The sequence below is a fragment of the Eumetopias jubatus genome, unplaced genomic scaffold, assembly GCF_037043125.1.
Source record: "Eumetopias jubatus isolate StellerSeaLion01/CBP00866 unplaced genomic scaffold, mEumJub1_p1.0 scaffold_4, whole genome shotgun sequence".
Taxonomy (NCBI): domain Eukaryota; kingdom Metazoa; phylum Chordata; class Mammalia; order Carnivora; family Otariidae; genus Eumetopias; species Eumetopias jubatus.
Genome location: NW_028274810.1, coordinates 165,915,131 through 165,930,698, shown reverse-complemented (window position 1 = coordinate 165,930,698; position 15,568 = coordinate 165,915,131).

Sequence of the window (15,568 nt, the reverse complement as noted above, 5' to 3'; positions counted from 1 at the left end):
CTGCAAGGAGGGAGATTGCTCAGCAGCCTCCAGCTGCTGTAACTTTGGATCCCGGCGGTATTCATGCTATGGCCATGCTCCACCTAGACCGTCACTAGCCAATAACTGAGACCAATGGGATTGCTAGTGCTGGACATTCCTTCTCAACACGGCGTCTGCCAGGCTGACATTTCCTCTGCTCCCTAGCAATGGCCGAAACTTTCCAGGGCTACACTTCGGTCTGAGGCTTCTCTACCCAAGCCTCCTCCATTCCCTCGTTTCACACCTGCACCGTGACCTCTAAGCTTTCCCCACCTACTCCGGCTTCCTTTGGCCTCTATCCTTCATGTGTGTTCCCCCAGTAATTCTCTTGTATGTCTACTTCTGCCCCGGCATCTGCTTCTTAGAGGCCCTGAACCGACAGGTGAACTGATCATCCCAGTGATCTTTTAAAAATAAACATACACATGCACACACACATACTCACACACTTATTACAGGGGGGCCTTGGTCAAAGAAAGACGAGTGTCTGACTCCGAACTTAAAATTGAATTGAGATTCAGATTTCATGGTCTTTAAAACAGAATGAGGAAGTTCTCTATGAACTGATATGGAAAAATCCCCAGGATCTATTAGCTGGAAAGAAGCAAAGTACAGAATAGTGTATGTAACGTGCTGTATTTATCTTTATTTGTATGTGTGTAAAAACCTGTAAAGATACAGAGAAAAATAAAGGGAGGGGGTGACAGTGCTCCCTGAAGAGCATTTTGATTTGCTATTATTTTGAACCTTGAAATTGTACTACCTATTGATAATTAAATTGTAATCAACCTCATCTTAGCATGTTATCTTAAAAATCAATACTTTATATGTGATGGACTAGAATCACATATTCTAGTTGGCATATGACGCAGTAACATGTGCAGTTCTGAGTGGACCTAATGAATTTTACGACCCTCAAAAACAGTGTCCCAAATGGAAAAAGACTGTCTGGGTAATCCAGATGGCATGAGTGATTTCTGACTCACCCGCTGATTGAATAATTCATAGGCTGTCTGCCTGACTGTGGCAGAGTGGACACTTAGAAACCTCCAGCTGTATACTGGTGTGTCAGTCCTGCTGTGTTTGCTGCTCCAGAAGGTTTGCTACTTCTAAAAGGAAGTATGCCCCACCATTTTCTTCTTCAGTGTTAACAGCCTAGGCTAAATTATGCCTCGTTTCCACACCTCAGATCCATAGTAAATATTCCTTTAGGACTGATACTTCGTCAAAATGCAGGTAAGAATCCCTTGGTAAACATTTTCAAAAGATGCTTGTTCAGGCTCTACCCTTCCCTCACAAAATCTCCGAGAGAAGCCCCATCACACACATTCTGAGAGCTTTCCCATGATCCCAGTGTATTTCTCTGATGAAAAATCATTTTTGTAGGGCAATTTTCAAAACTCCCCGCATGGCAATTACCAGGGGATACTTGTGAAATATACCCATGCCCAGGTCTCTCCCTTGGTGAATTCTGACTTAGTGGGTTTGTGTTGGGGCTCAGGAATCTGTATTTTTAATAAATACTCATAGCGTTCTTCAGAGACACATTATTGTAGGGTAATCCCTTCCCGTGGACTGCCTTACAGTCCATAAATTGATAAATTCAATGTTGCCTGACACTAGAGATCCTAACATTAGTTTGTCTTTCTTGCATGAATTCTCTTTCGGAATGCTTTGACAATTGAAAATAATATTCTCCTTGTCATTTTAAAAAGCAAAATTCAAAAGTATTATGTAAGAGCATGTCTCCTGAGGAGAAGTGTACAATAGACAGTACTTCTAAAATAAAGCAAGGCATGAATGGTGTGGCCTTGAAATCTAGACCTTAACAAAAATCTGATAACTCTAGACCAAATCAGTTGGTGGACTTGTAAGGTCTCCATTCCTTCCCCAACATCCCTGGAGCATTGACTCGAGGATCACTGGCCTTGAGAGGCTTGTCTCCTTCATCCGTCTTGGAGAAGCAGCAGGGCACAGGGTCTGGGCTAAGCTGGGAAGGCCTGAGGGTTACCATATAGCAAAGTATCCCAAGCCCCAGCTCCTGAAGTTTCCAGACAGTTTAGAATTATAGCCTTACTGCTGGCAAGTTCCTTGTGGCCCTGGACTAGCTGGGCACTGTGGCGGCCGGACACACGGGCCTGCCCCCTGCTCATTCCTGATTATTGGCACCTGGATTAGCTGGTTTTTCTGTCTGTCACTCCTGGGGGTTTAGAGCTCTGTTGAAATAGGAGGGCCTTAGGGTTAAACACACAGGAAGAATATGTGTTCAGATGATCCTGGAACCACCTCTTTTAGATTTTTTCTTTTTTAATCATTATGTCAGTTAAATGGAAAAAAAAAAGAATCTACTATTATGTGAAAATGGTTTGGTGACTACTGAATCATACATATCTTAAGAGCCATTGTGTCTGAGCAATAACTGAATTTCACTAAAAAGTCTGTAGCCTTTACAGTCACTTTCATACTGATTATAGTGTATATTTTGTCTTTGATTAGAGTCCCAGGAGGCTGGCGGTATGCAAGAGCTGTTTCAGCTTGAGATTCTCTTTCATCTCAAAAGCCAAAATGTATCATTTTCTTCAAAATTTAATCATTCTTTGGATTGTCCCATGTTAATGTAATCCATTAATTAAAAGACTTTAAAATGTTTACAGTTACTTAGTGATGTGAAGGTAATCTTCAGGTTTTCCTTTTGTTCATTTACTCAACACACACACACACACACACACACACACACACACACACACAGTGCCTTCTTTTTTTTTTAAGATTTTATTTATTCATGAGAGACAGAGAGAGAGGGAGAGAGAGAAGCAGAGGGAGAAGCAGGCTCCCAAGGAGCAAGGAGCATGATGCGGGACTCGATTCCAGGACCCTGGGATCATGACCTGAGCCGAAGGCAGCCGCTTAACCATCTGAGCCACCCAGGCGCCCTAGGGAGTGCCTTCTGAATGGAATTCTTTCTAATGTGTATGAAGTCATTAGTGACAAAAAGTAATGCTATAGAAAGGAATATCAAGTGACACTTTCATTTAGATTGTAAGGTCAGGAAAGGCCTCCCTATCCACCCACCCACTCATCCATCCATCACTCCAACAGATACTGCTCAGATACTTCCCTAACAAAGTGACATTTAAGCTAAGCTCTGAAGGATGAGTAGGAAATAGCCTGGAAAATATGTAGGAGATCAGCTGGAGAAGAGGAAACAACTGTGAGGTAGAAAAGAGCTTGGCACATAAAAGGAACTGAAACGGGACAATATGCTGAGGCTCACTGAGCAAGGGAGAAGATCTTGGTGAGAGATGTTGATGGGGAAGGAGGCAGGGAGGAGGGCCTGTTTGTGATCTTATTCTAAGAGGTCAGTAAGAAACGGTGACTATTTTATAACTTACCCCATAGCTGGGGGTAGGGCAGAGAAAAAAAAAAAGAGAGGAAGAAGGGTAGTATTGGAAAGAAAATATGAAACTGGTGCCAAACACCAGCCCCTCCTTGTGGATTGTGATACACACCCTGAAGCAAGATGTGACCCCCTCTTACTAACAGACCAGTGTTTTTCAATCTTGAGAAATGTACAAATAGCTTTTGAAGGAAAATAAAAATTTATCTAGACCTCCCTCCCACGGGGGTTTAAATAATTTTATTTTTATCTAAATGTGTGATCATTGTATATGTGTGCTTAAATATATAAACCCTAAAACAAGGTATACTTCTAGCTGAGTTACAACATAAGCCAATATAAATTGAAAACAATATTGAAATTAACAACCTGAATTTAATGTGACAGATGATGTTTCGATGAATTGAAATCACTGCTTGCATTTTAAAAAATTAGAACACTTCCCACAGAGGCATAGCTTCTCCTGACTCAGCACATGCTGATGCCTTTGGGGACTCCTTACGGGATCTGTTAGGAAGCCTTTCCTTGTACAGTGTCCTGGCATACTATTTGACTATTGCTTGGTGGAGATGCCTCATTTACCATTAGGTCTGCCTCTCTTCTCATTAGTCAGAAACAATTAAAGTAGAAAGACTCAGTGCCAAACTTAGCCTAAACTTTAATACAAGATCAGCCACTGAAACCAGGTAATAGTCCATGGGAAATTCTGGAGTTACCAGACCCCTTAGAATACTTGGGTGAACTCCCATGGCTATGTGGACTTGTTTGGAAGACCATTCTAAATGAGAGTGGATTGTTCCCAGAGACTTTCTAGAGGAAACCATTCCTTCTCATAGAGCCATGGGGACAGGATGAATTGTTTCTTTTAACGGTCTCATAAGGGTTCATTGGAATCCAAGGTTTGGTGTGGAGTCAAGAGAGATCATTAAGATTTGAGTGTAAGGAGAGACCAACTGGGACGTGGTCCCAAGTCCCCATGGTTCCTGCTTATGGCACTTGGGACAGACAAGATCAGAAAGAGGCAACACAGAGGTCTCTGCTTCCCGGGTCTTGTGGCTGAAAAAGGCTTATAGCACTAGCCTCCTAAGGCAGGTACACAAACCCATCCCTTGGAGTGTGGGAAGAAAATATTAAGGGTTCTGGGAAAGCTTAGCCCTGCCCTCATGCACATGGAGAACAGCTTTCAAAGAAATTTGAGTGGGGACTCTGTAAAACTGGGCCGTTTGTATAATTTTCCAAATGCAAAGAGCAGGCAGTAAAATCAATGTGCATTTCCTGACAAGGCAGAAGATGATGGAGTCAACTGTTGTTAATTGATCAGGTTAATATATATGGAATGTCAACTAAATTTTACGGTTCAAAGTTGTCGCAAGTCTTCCCATCCATCTGCAACAGGATAGATGAGGGACTAAGAGCAGGGACTGGACAGAAGATGTGGTTGAATTCCAGAGGATCAGTTAGAGCCAAGATTGAGTCAGCGTTGGGGAGGGGTAGATGGCCACACGCTGTTGGGGCTGGACCGTGCTGGCCTCAGACATGAGCCCTTTAGCACATGCGGCAAAGCCAGAGCTCAAGTCCCAAAGACCCAGTGGGGCAAGACACTTCAGGGCAGACCAGTGAGGACAGAGGCTCTCAAACCCAATGTCCCTTTTGTTGAGGTCAGGGGAATACTAATGCACCAGAAAATTAGACCTATTCCCCACGTGCACTCCCACCACCAGAGAGAGGGAGAATGGAGACTTGAATATTTACCCCAAAGAGATTTGTATCAGACCGGGAGGTGCCTGAATTACCATGAAAGGGACAAAATTAAGAGGAAATGGGTGGAAATGGGTCTCCATTTTGTTATTCTGCTGTCAGTGGAAATGAATGCAGAAATACGCAACCGAAAAGAGGGAGGAAAGACAAAAACACAAATCAGGGCAAAAAAGCTACACAGATAATATATATTTCTATCACTTTCTTAACACTAAGAATCAGGCCTTGTTTTAGGTGCTTCTATTTAAAAAGCTCTATAATGTGTGGACTTTTCAGGTGAAAACTCTCCAAGCTGACAGCTGATAGTACACTTTAAATACTCCTCTGGGTATTGAAAAGGTAGTTCCCCGGCTGGCAGCCAGAAGCATCCAAATCTGGAGCACAACTCCTGCGTATTGACCTTCTCAGAGTGAGCAGCCCAGACTGGAGGTGAACCACAACTCATTCAAAGGAAATGTGCTAGAGTGACGTTAAATTTCTCTGCTCCTGTTCTCAGCCTTTGAGTCTGTCTGTGTTTCCGTACAGTTTTCTCATTTAGTTCTCACAACAACCCCTGAGGGGGCTACTCCTATCATCCTGATTTTATAGAGGAATGGAAGCTTGACTGAGCGGGGCTTCACGCCCAGGTGACTGGCTCTGCAGCCCCCTCGCGCTGCTCTTGCAACCCACTGCCTCCCCTATGTTTTCTGCTTCCATGTCCATCACAGATGTGATTTGTGTCATGGTGCATGAAGCCTGAAGAGTCGTGTTAGCAAAGCTAGAGTCGAACGATTGCCAAGTGCAGATGATCAGCCAGGTGAGCGCTAACATGGAGGGATTTTGAGCCATGGTGAAGACTAGCCTGACTGACTGGCAATGAATAGGGGCTAGTGGTAAAGTCAGAGTCACTCCCCTTTGGGGCATCTTGTAGTGCATGTGGTAATTAGTTATTTATGTGTCTATGTTCTTCATTTAGAAAATCTGTATATAGTTACTTTCCAGGAGATGTCACTTGTGCCCCTGTATCATTGTATACTTAATAGGCATATCTGTGGTTTGTCATGTAGTCCCCTTCACATCACAGCACAGGAGTGTCTTAGTAGGAAGAGTGAAGGGATGGAGGCAAGTGAGAATCTTCAAGTGTTCTTGTCACATTTGGACATTCCCAACACACAGCAGTGGGAAACTCAACATTTGCCAAATTTCCAAGCTGTGTTTATCAGTCAGGGTTTTATTCCCCCCTCCCCCTTGCAAAATTTTCTTTCCTAAGCAAAGATACCGCCGATCGCAGTTTAAGTGGGATGCGAACAGTACACATATAAAACTCAGGACTACCTAATTTAAAGCTTTTAATACCATAGCATTAAAGCGAAGAGACTGAGACGACTTAAGAACTTCTCATTATAACTCTCCTCCTGATAGAGTCTATTTGTATCCCTGGTTTTAGCCTTGCAGACTTGGAGGGAGTGGTGAAAGATGAACGGGCAGTGCTCAGCCACAAGGGGAGAAAAACGTCATCTGGGCCCCAGAATAGCAACAGCAATACATATGGTCATGTCGCTCTTCTGCTGAGGCCAAAACGACAGACAGGATCACATTTGCAGCACCAAGTAGGCCTACTGGTGAGCAGGGGCCAGCTCAGGAGTCAGGAGGAAACATGTCCAAAAACTGATGCTGACCCAGAGCCTTGATCCTGGAGCTGTGACGTAGCTCATGAAGAAAGATGGCACAGAACCTGCTGCAGAGCTAGAGGGGGCTCTGCACCCTCCTGGCCACAGGGGAGTCAGTTCTAAATCAGCTTTTAGGACAGCTGGCTCAGGGCTCTTGAGAGCTGAGCCGTGAACTTCCTTGCACGTCTGCCTGAGAACTTGCTGTTATCTGCAGCTGCCACGGCCATCAAGGCACATGTGTAATGAGGAACGTGAAAAAGAGGGCTCTTGTTGGTCATCAGTTATTTAAAGAGGGCCCATCGGATTTCAGCTACTTCTAATTGTACAGAACCAGCACCTTTGCTCCGGGGTGGTCTTGGAGGAAGGGGCATCTCCCCCACTTTAAAACTACTCAAGTCTCCCTTTCCAGACCAAGCTTCTGGGCTCTAACCATTTCTGGGACTCCTGGTGCTTCATCTTCATCTGTCCCATTTCATGTGTATCTCAGGTTCATATACTATATGGCCATGTCTCTGGCTGGTGGTGATTTTACCATCCTCACATTCTTTTGCCACTTGGAATTGGCAAAATTGGGCTTTTACATTTGCAGAACTTGCAGAGAGCAATAGTTTCTCAGGCTGAAAAGTTTTTAAGTTGATATATGTATCTGATTTTTTGGAAACCGAAGCATCACCTGAATTTGACCAGTTTTCATTTTTCTATTGAACTGCCCTGCTCTAAAAGGATGTGACTGCTTATAAAGGCACGCTCCTCTCTGTGATCTTTGTGGTTCACTGGTCTCCCCAACCAGTCTCCAATGTCACTCAGGGAGTCTTTGGCAACAGGTTCATTGTGGTCACATGTCACCCATTTCTCTCATGTGTTCATTAACAGGCACAGGTTCAGTTTCATGATTTCATTTGTCTCACTTATACGCTTAGGATTTAAATGAATCTTTTCTCTATGAACCACAGAATTGCTTTTATTTAAAACATGTGGTATGTGAAAAATTAAAGCACTTTAGACTTTGCTGTTTTAGACTTTGGTATCTCAATGTAAAATTCAGCACTTTATTCTATTGTCACTATTACCTTATGCTTCTTTAGGATCTTATTAAGACCAACAAGATAAATGAGGTAGTTTTTGTAGCTCTAGCTCTCATGTTTGTTCTCTCAACATCCCTGGTGACACTGGGTGGTTAAGAAAAAAAAAAATCATTTCAGTGTGTTGAAGTTGGTGCCAAAGGAACATAGACGACTCTCTGGTGCCCAGGATATGCTGTGGCCCAGAACCTTATCTTGTCCTATTTATACATTAACAAAGCAAAATCTTACTTAGAGCAATCCTCACAACATTAGCATTTCCTTTCTCTAAAGCTTATGTCTCTGAGTTTTTATGCCATTTTTCTCATGTGGCTAGAGACAATGTAGGCATAAATTAACTTTTCCACTTACTTAGTGACTAAAAGAACACAAGAGCAAGGCTATTGCAAAAATAAATGCCAATGTATTATTGAATATTCTAATTTGAATTACAAAGATAAGTGCCACATGATTTTCAATCCCTGGACAGATTCCTTTAAACATAAAAAGAGAATGATAAACGGTGTCTGGGAAGACTACCTGAGTCACTTTTTGGGAAATGGGGAGAAAAAGTAACCTTCCACTGAGGGAGTGGCATTCCATAGTTGTGATTAAATGATAAACTGTACACAAGCACATTGTAAATTAATAAGAAATCACTTAACTTAGGAAACACCTCTCATACAAAGCTGCAATTTCACACCCAAGCTTTAAGTGTCTTCCATGGAATATGCTTTCTCCAAGATTGTGTCTAAATATTCTAGAGGCTTTCAGAGCTGCAAACATTTATAAATAGACCTCTTTACTATTGTAACATTAAGAAAGAGGTGTTAGTGATATTATTCAAATACTAGTCAAGCACACTGGGAAGTGACTCCTTTTTTTCTCCTTAACTTGCCTTACCTTCATATTATATTTGACGTTTGCCTAATATTTTTAACACAATCAGGGAAGTGTTCTTTTAGTGATCTACTCCAGGGGGCAGAGCATAAAGTCTGGAAATGAACCTGTGTGGATCTATGCATAGTACCTAAATATTTTATTGTTATTTCTTTCATTAGAAATATTTGATTTCCAAAAGAAAAGAAATATTTAATTTCTACTTAATGCTAATGCTTTCATATGTACTTTTGAGGTATAAATGTCTAAAATTTACACAAAATCATTAGAGAGAATTGCCAAAAATGAAATTCCAAGGGTCAGCCAATCTAGTAGCCAAACTCCTCTGACTGGAGAACATACCATATGAAGAGTTAACATTTAGCCAGAGTGTTAAAAAATACCAGTTACTTTTACATACTATCATTATTATACTTTTTATATATCCTATGCTAAACACTGTGTTAATACTTAACATTTTATAAATCACCATCAATCCTCAATCTATCCCAGTGAAAGTGCACAATTATTTTTCCTGGTTTATAAGTGAGGAAGCTATGGACTGCGTGATCACATAGCTTGTGAGTGGTGGAGCAAATATTTGTTTCCAGCTCTGACTTTAGAGTCTGAGCTCTTAATTGCTAGGCTTTGGACTGCAGTGGAGGGCAACATTAAATTAAGGACAAGTTACACAGTGAAGTGTAACCTCAGGCACTGAACTCAGACAATGAGAGGACCCCACAGTACTGGATCACCATGGCCAAATCCTTCATTGTAAAGTCAAGAAAGGGGACTGAAGTCAGACTGTGATGTAATAAATAATGGAGTACTCTCAGGTTGGTCCATATCGAGGCTGAGGCAAGTGGTGAGCCTCTTGGGAGCTGTGAGATGGGATAGGATGTCCATAGGATTTGGAGCTGGAAGCCTTGTTGTTTTAGTTCCTGCTCTACCGCTTATTAGTGGGGTGGTATATGTCATATCTCAGTGCGGATTCCTTATCTCCAAAAGGGGGTTTGTTGGGAAAATCAAATGAATACTGTCTTTAAAGTAACTTTTGTAAACTTTTAGAAGGATATTAGATATTACTAGGGGATTGTTGGTTCAAACTTGTAAGTGTTGGTTTAGTTTTAGGAGGATATTCTTTGCATCCTGTCATTCGTTTTTTGTATGAACTCTAAACAGTCTTGGGCAAAAAATTCCTGAATTAACACAATTAGTGTCTGAAGAAATAGGTAATATTTGCATGAGACTAGTGAAATCAGAGCTGATGACCCTATGGTTGTCTCCCATATACTGAGGCTGCATCTTGCAGTGGTAAGAACATGATCTCTAGACCAGACTTCTGGGGCTAATAGTGTGAGTTTGGGAAATTTCCTGACCTGTCTGTGCCTCAATATCCTCATCTATAAAATGGAGATATTTCTCCCTGTCTTAAGGGATTTTGCAAGTGTTAAATACAGTCTACACATAAGGGCTTGAAATAGTTCCTGGCACACAGTAAGCACTCCAAAAAATATTAGCAACCATGTAGGGCAAATACATCTTTGCTTAAATTATAAAAAAGTCTATATTCATGTGTTTATTCTGAAATGTACACCATTCATCACAGTAGAGACAGATGAGAGAGGGTGGACATATATGTCAATTTTTTCTACCAGAAATATAGCTCAAAGTGAATTCTCTAGTTAAAAATAAAGAATTTAGTACATTAACCTTAGTAGTCATTCTTTGAGAGACTAGAAAATTAATCAGATTATTAAATGTATAGAGTAACCTCACAGCTAGAGCCTGCGGAATTAATAAGTTGCACTTGGTATTAAATATGATTGTTTGCTCTGGGATGCAAGAAAGACCAGAGGTAACATTTTAGAGTTTCAAAAATACATCTGGGCTATTCTCAGGTCATTGAGGCTTTTGCTTAGAAGCCTGCAGGGAGTAATCTACATATTTTGAGGGGAAAGTGGAAGTGTCTTGGCATTTCAGTGTATAAACTATGGTGACTTGGCACCGTGGGGTTTTATCAGACTGTTTTGTGGAAGTGGTTTCAGATTATTTGACCTTTTTTCCAGACACTGTAAGTCATGTTTTCAGACACGATTCTGCTCTATAAATTTTAGAGATGGGGCAAATTAGGGAAGGAGAATTGGAATGGTTCATCAATTTTACACTGAATTGGTAGTTCTCAAACCCTAAGTGCATCAGAAAAACCTGAAAGACATTTTTTTAAATATTTTATTTATTTATTTGAGAGAGGGAGACAGAGACAGAGAGATTGAGCACGAGCAGGGGAGGGGCAGAGAGAGAAGGAGAAGCAGACTCCCTGCTGAGCAGGGAGTTTGATATGGAGGCTTCCTCATCCCAGGACCTGGAGATCATGGCTTGAGCCAGAGGCAGACAATGACTGAGCCACCCAGCTGCCCCCGGAAGAACTTTCTAAAACACCAATTGCTCCAGAGTTTCTGATTCAGTAGAATGTGCATTTCTAACAAGTTGCCAGGTGATATTGATCAGGGGACCACACTTTGAGAACCACTACAGTAAATCAAATACAGGAGTCATGTTCATTAGAGCTCAGGTAAACTAGCCAGAATCATAACAATTCTTTTACCAAATCAATGTATTCCATGAGCCAACTTTTATCTCATTCAGTGAGATAATAACTTAGAGTTTTGCAGTGCTTGAGAATGTCAGACAACAGGAACTATTCACCTTTGGGATAAGCATTCTCAAAATAATTTCTAAGTAAGGACCCCCTCTCCATTTTTCTTACATGCACACTAATTACAAATTCTATGCCATTCACGTGTGTTGGATAACTGGCATGGGTCAAAGCAGAGCGGGCGAAGTAGCTTCTAGGTACTTAGTGTTAACGTTGCTATTATCAGGAGGAATTGGAGACAATTCTGTTCTACGTATGTGTAAAGGATTTTTTTTCTCATTTTGGAAAATTTGATTTTGAATGAGATAGCTTAATTAGTTAAATATATACTCTTGAGAATACCATCATTTCTGTTTTCTAATTTGTAAAGCCAAAAAAAAAAAAAGAGAGAAAGGAAGACAAAAAGCAGATTATTCTTAAAAATAGAGACCTCTTGTGGTCATTCATAAAAGTACTTTAAAAATCAGAAACCTGGAGTATTAACAATTTGTCAGAAGGTTTCAAGATCTCTGGCTTAGTTGACATACATTAAAAATATATGTATGTATATATAAATATGAGTTAATACCTGCCAAAATAGATGAGTAATAGGACTATGAGCAATAATCACTTTTATAAATATATAGATCATTCTGCCATGATAGTTCTTTATGATAAATCAAGACTTGATTGAAGCAGAAGACACCGAAGGGCACATATTATAACTGTCTAGATCAAGGAATTTTCCCAAACTGGTTATATCTGTGTGGCCAGACTGTAAGAAAGTGGTCCGTGGTCTTTAATGCAAAATTCTACATTATGCCTTTTGTTTATGAGGTATTATTAGTATTAAACACCAGTGCAATAATCAATGCACTCTGTATTTACTGAGATTCATGGTTTTGCTGCTGGGAGGATGCTAGAGAAAGTGCTCAGTGTTCAAAAGTGGGCTGATAGATGTGTTCATATTTACTTTTCCCCTAACCACAGTGAAGAGAATGAAAAGGAAATAGCGTTGTGGCTGTCTGAGAAACAGAGAAAGCAGAACTGAAGCTGTACCAAGTACAAATTAAAACATTCAAAATATATTCAGGGTTCTTCTTATCATCATCTTCAAAACAATTTATTCAATATTAAATAAGATATGTGCATTCAGAGGTGTGCTGGTAAATGTTTAACAACCAACTTTCTTGAAAAAACAAACACATGATAGATAGTTCTTGCCAATTTCTGTAATGTAAATACCCCTACCATGGCCAGTTTCAAGTTACTAACATGATATCACTGAACAGGGAGTTAGAAAGACATGCACTGTAGCACATCCGTATAGGTGACTTCCATCATACCAATATAATAGACAAAAACAAACTTGAGTATAGATAATAATAAATGTAATAAAATAGGAAGTGGTGAGTTTTGAGCACTTGCTAGCTTTATTTTGTAAATAACTCATTTAAATGCAATTCAATTTTATTTAATTTTTAGTAATAGCTGGGTTGAACATCCAGCTTATAAAACTCCTGAAAATTTAACAATCAGCTCTCATGAGCCTGTATGAGCAAGAGGAGGTACAACACTGGATATATTGGTAATTGCATTAGTATGGTACTAGTTACAGTAAAGATCATCACCTTTTCTGGGAAGACTGTCTCTGTTAGGTGCCTTTGTCTATATTCTTATTATAATCTCCTAGATATCAAAGCAATTACCACACATGTTGAAATCTCATTTCTCTTTCTCCACACTTGAGTTCCCAGTGACTATGACTTTTAAATCCATGTCTTCTGTATTTAGCACTGTTCCTGGGACAGGTAAGGTCTACAATGCATATTGAAGAAATAAACTGACCTGGATCTGGCTCCTGTTCTCCAGGGGCCCACAAGCAAATTTTATGTTCAAAGATATACAGCTACAGAATACACATGCGATTTAGTCAACTCTCTGAATAAACAAGTAAATGGGTAATAAGGTTTTCATATTACCTACAAGTGGCTTTTAGTGAGATGGAAAATAACAGGAATTATGGATCAATGAAAGTCGATGTAACAGCTTTTTTTTCCTACCCCTATCATGATTAAAACAAAACAAAAAACCCCCAAACACCACTATGTTTCCTTATTTAATCTGCTGAATGATATTCTTTTGACGTTCAAATATTTAAGAGGCAAAAGCAGCACATATTCGCTTATTGGAAAATTACTGTATGTAGAGGCATAAACAAAAGGCATTTACATTTTACAAGACTGATATATTAGGATAGGTTAAGACAATAGCACTTGGAAATCACAACAAATAACAGTGGATTTATCTCCTTTAAGTAAACGTTTAGAGGTTTGCCGACTGTGTGGTGGTTCTGCTCCATATCCTTAGGGGCTCACTTTCCCTCCAGCTCATGGCTTTGGCCATCCCTGAGATGGGGTACCTTCCTCCTGATCCAAAATAAGCATCCACCCTCCCAGAAGCAGGATGGGATAAAGAAGAAGCACAGGACTAACAGTTTTCTTAAGGAAACTTCCCAGAACTTTCTCTGTGGCACATCCATTATCCCATTTATTAGAATGTAGTCATAAGGTCGCATTTAGGTGAAATGGAGTCTGGGAAATGCAGTCTTTCTTCTCAACAGCTATGTGCATAGCTAAAATTTCTATTACCATTACCAGCTGTCATTCAGCCGACTGCTGGAATTTGCTAAAAGTTATGTCCTTAAACTGCAAATAGAAGAATTGCTAGAAGTTATGCCCATTTTCAAGGTTTTTGATGCATATGGATCAATTTCCCATCAGAAGCCATGTACACATTCGTACTCCCAAGGACATCTATGAATGCTTAATATTAAACACCAACACAGTAATCAATCAATTCATTCAATATTTGCTCTAAGGCTTTGTGACTTGGAAGATGTGATAGGGAAAGTACTCAGTATTTTATATACGAGGGATTTATTGTGAGAACTCTTTCAATGGCAAGTGACAGATGACCTGCCAAGAGTGTTGAGTCTATTTGGATATTGAAGTGATTGAATTAATTAAGGAAAGGTAACTGTATAGTATATGTTGGAATCTGAAGTGGAAGAATTTAAAATAAAGTTTTTCTGAGGAGGAGTGGGAATGGAGGATTATATAGGTAGTTGTAAAAATCTTGAGGCCGTTAAGAGAGAAGAGAAAGTATAATATGTTCTCTTAATGTCATGGAGGAGCTTTCCATATATGCTTTCATCAACTGCTCTATTCCAGCAATGTCTTAAGTGCTTTATATACATTCTTTTACTGAATTCCCACAGCAGGCATATATTTTTATATATCCATATTTTACACATGAGGAAGTGAAGGCTCAAGAAAGGTCAAGTTAGGGGTGGACCCAGAATTTAAACCCCACTCTGTCTGATTTCAAAGTTTTGCTTTTTCCTCTTCTACTCTGAAGAACAAATGGATAAAAAAACAAATTTGATAAGGGTCATTTTTTGCTGTAGCATTTGAATTAACTTATGAGTATGAAAGATATTTTTTAAATATTTAAAAATTATAAAAGAATTATAGAGAACAACAAATGAAATATTGTAAAGGGGAGGGAGTACCTCATGAGATTTTCTCTCTCTTCACCTGAGTTGCATACTTGCCTCTCTTTTCTCATAGAACCTTGTGTTCATTCTAAGACTGACAGTTATCATCTCTGTTGTGTTGTCTAGTTATTTGTTGTCTCTGCCACCAGACATATTTTGAGTGTCAGGTCTTTGTATTCCCAGAGCGTAGCATAATGCTTAGAATGTAGAAGGTGCTCACTAAGTATTTACTGAATGAATTATACAAGGATTCATTTTATGGTCATATTAATACATATTTACTAATGGAGAATTTTTATTAATTTACTATTATGCCAAATTTTAAGAGGTATACAATCATTAGACTAGTATAAATTTATGATTTTGACTATGGCTTATGAGGGTATTTATAAAGCAGCTGAACTTGTGAATAATATTGAGTGCCTACAACATGCGAGGCTATTTTGAGTGTTTAACGTTGTATTTACTTATTTGTCAGGAAAACCTTATGGAGGAAATGGAATTATTACCTCCACTTCAAAAACCAGGACGTGAACTCAGGTAGTTCTGCCCTAAAAATTCTGTGTTTAGCAACTAGGTTATTTCAACTCGCCATCGTTTATAAGA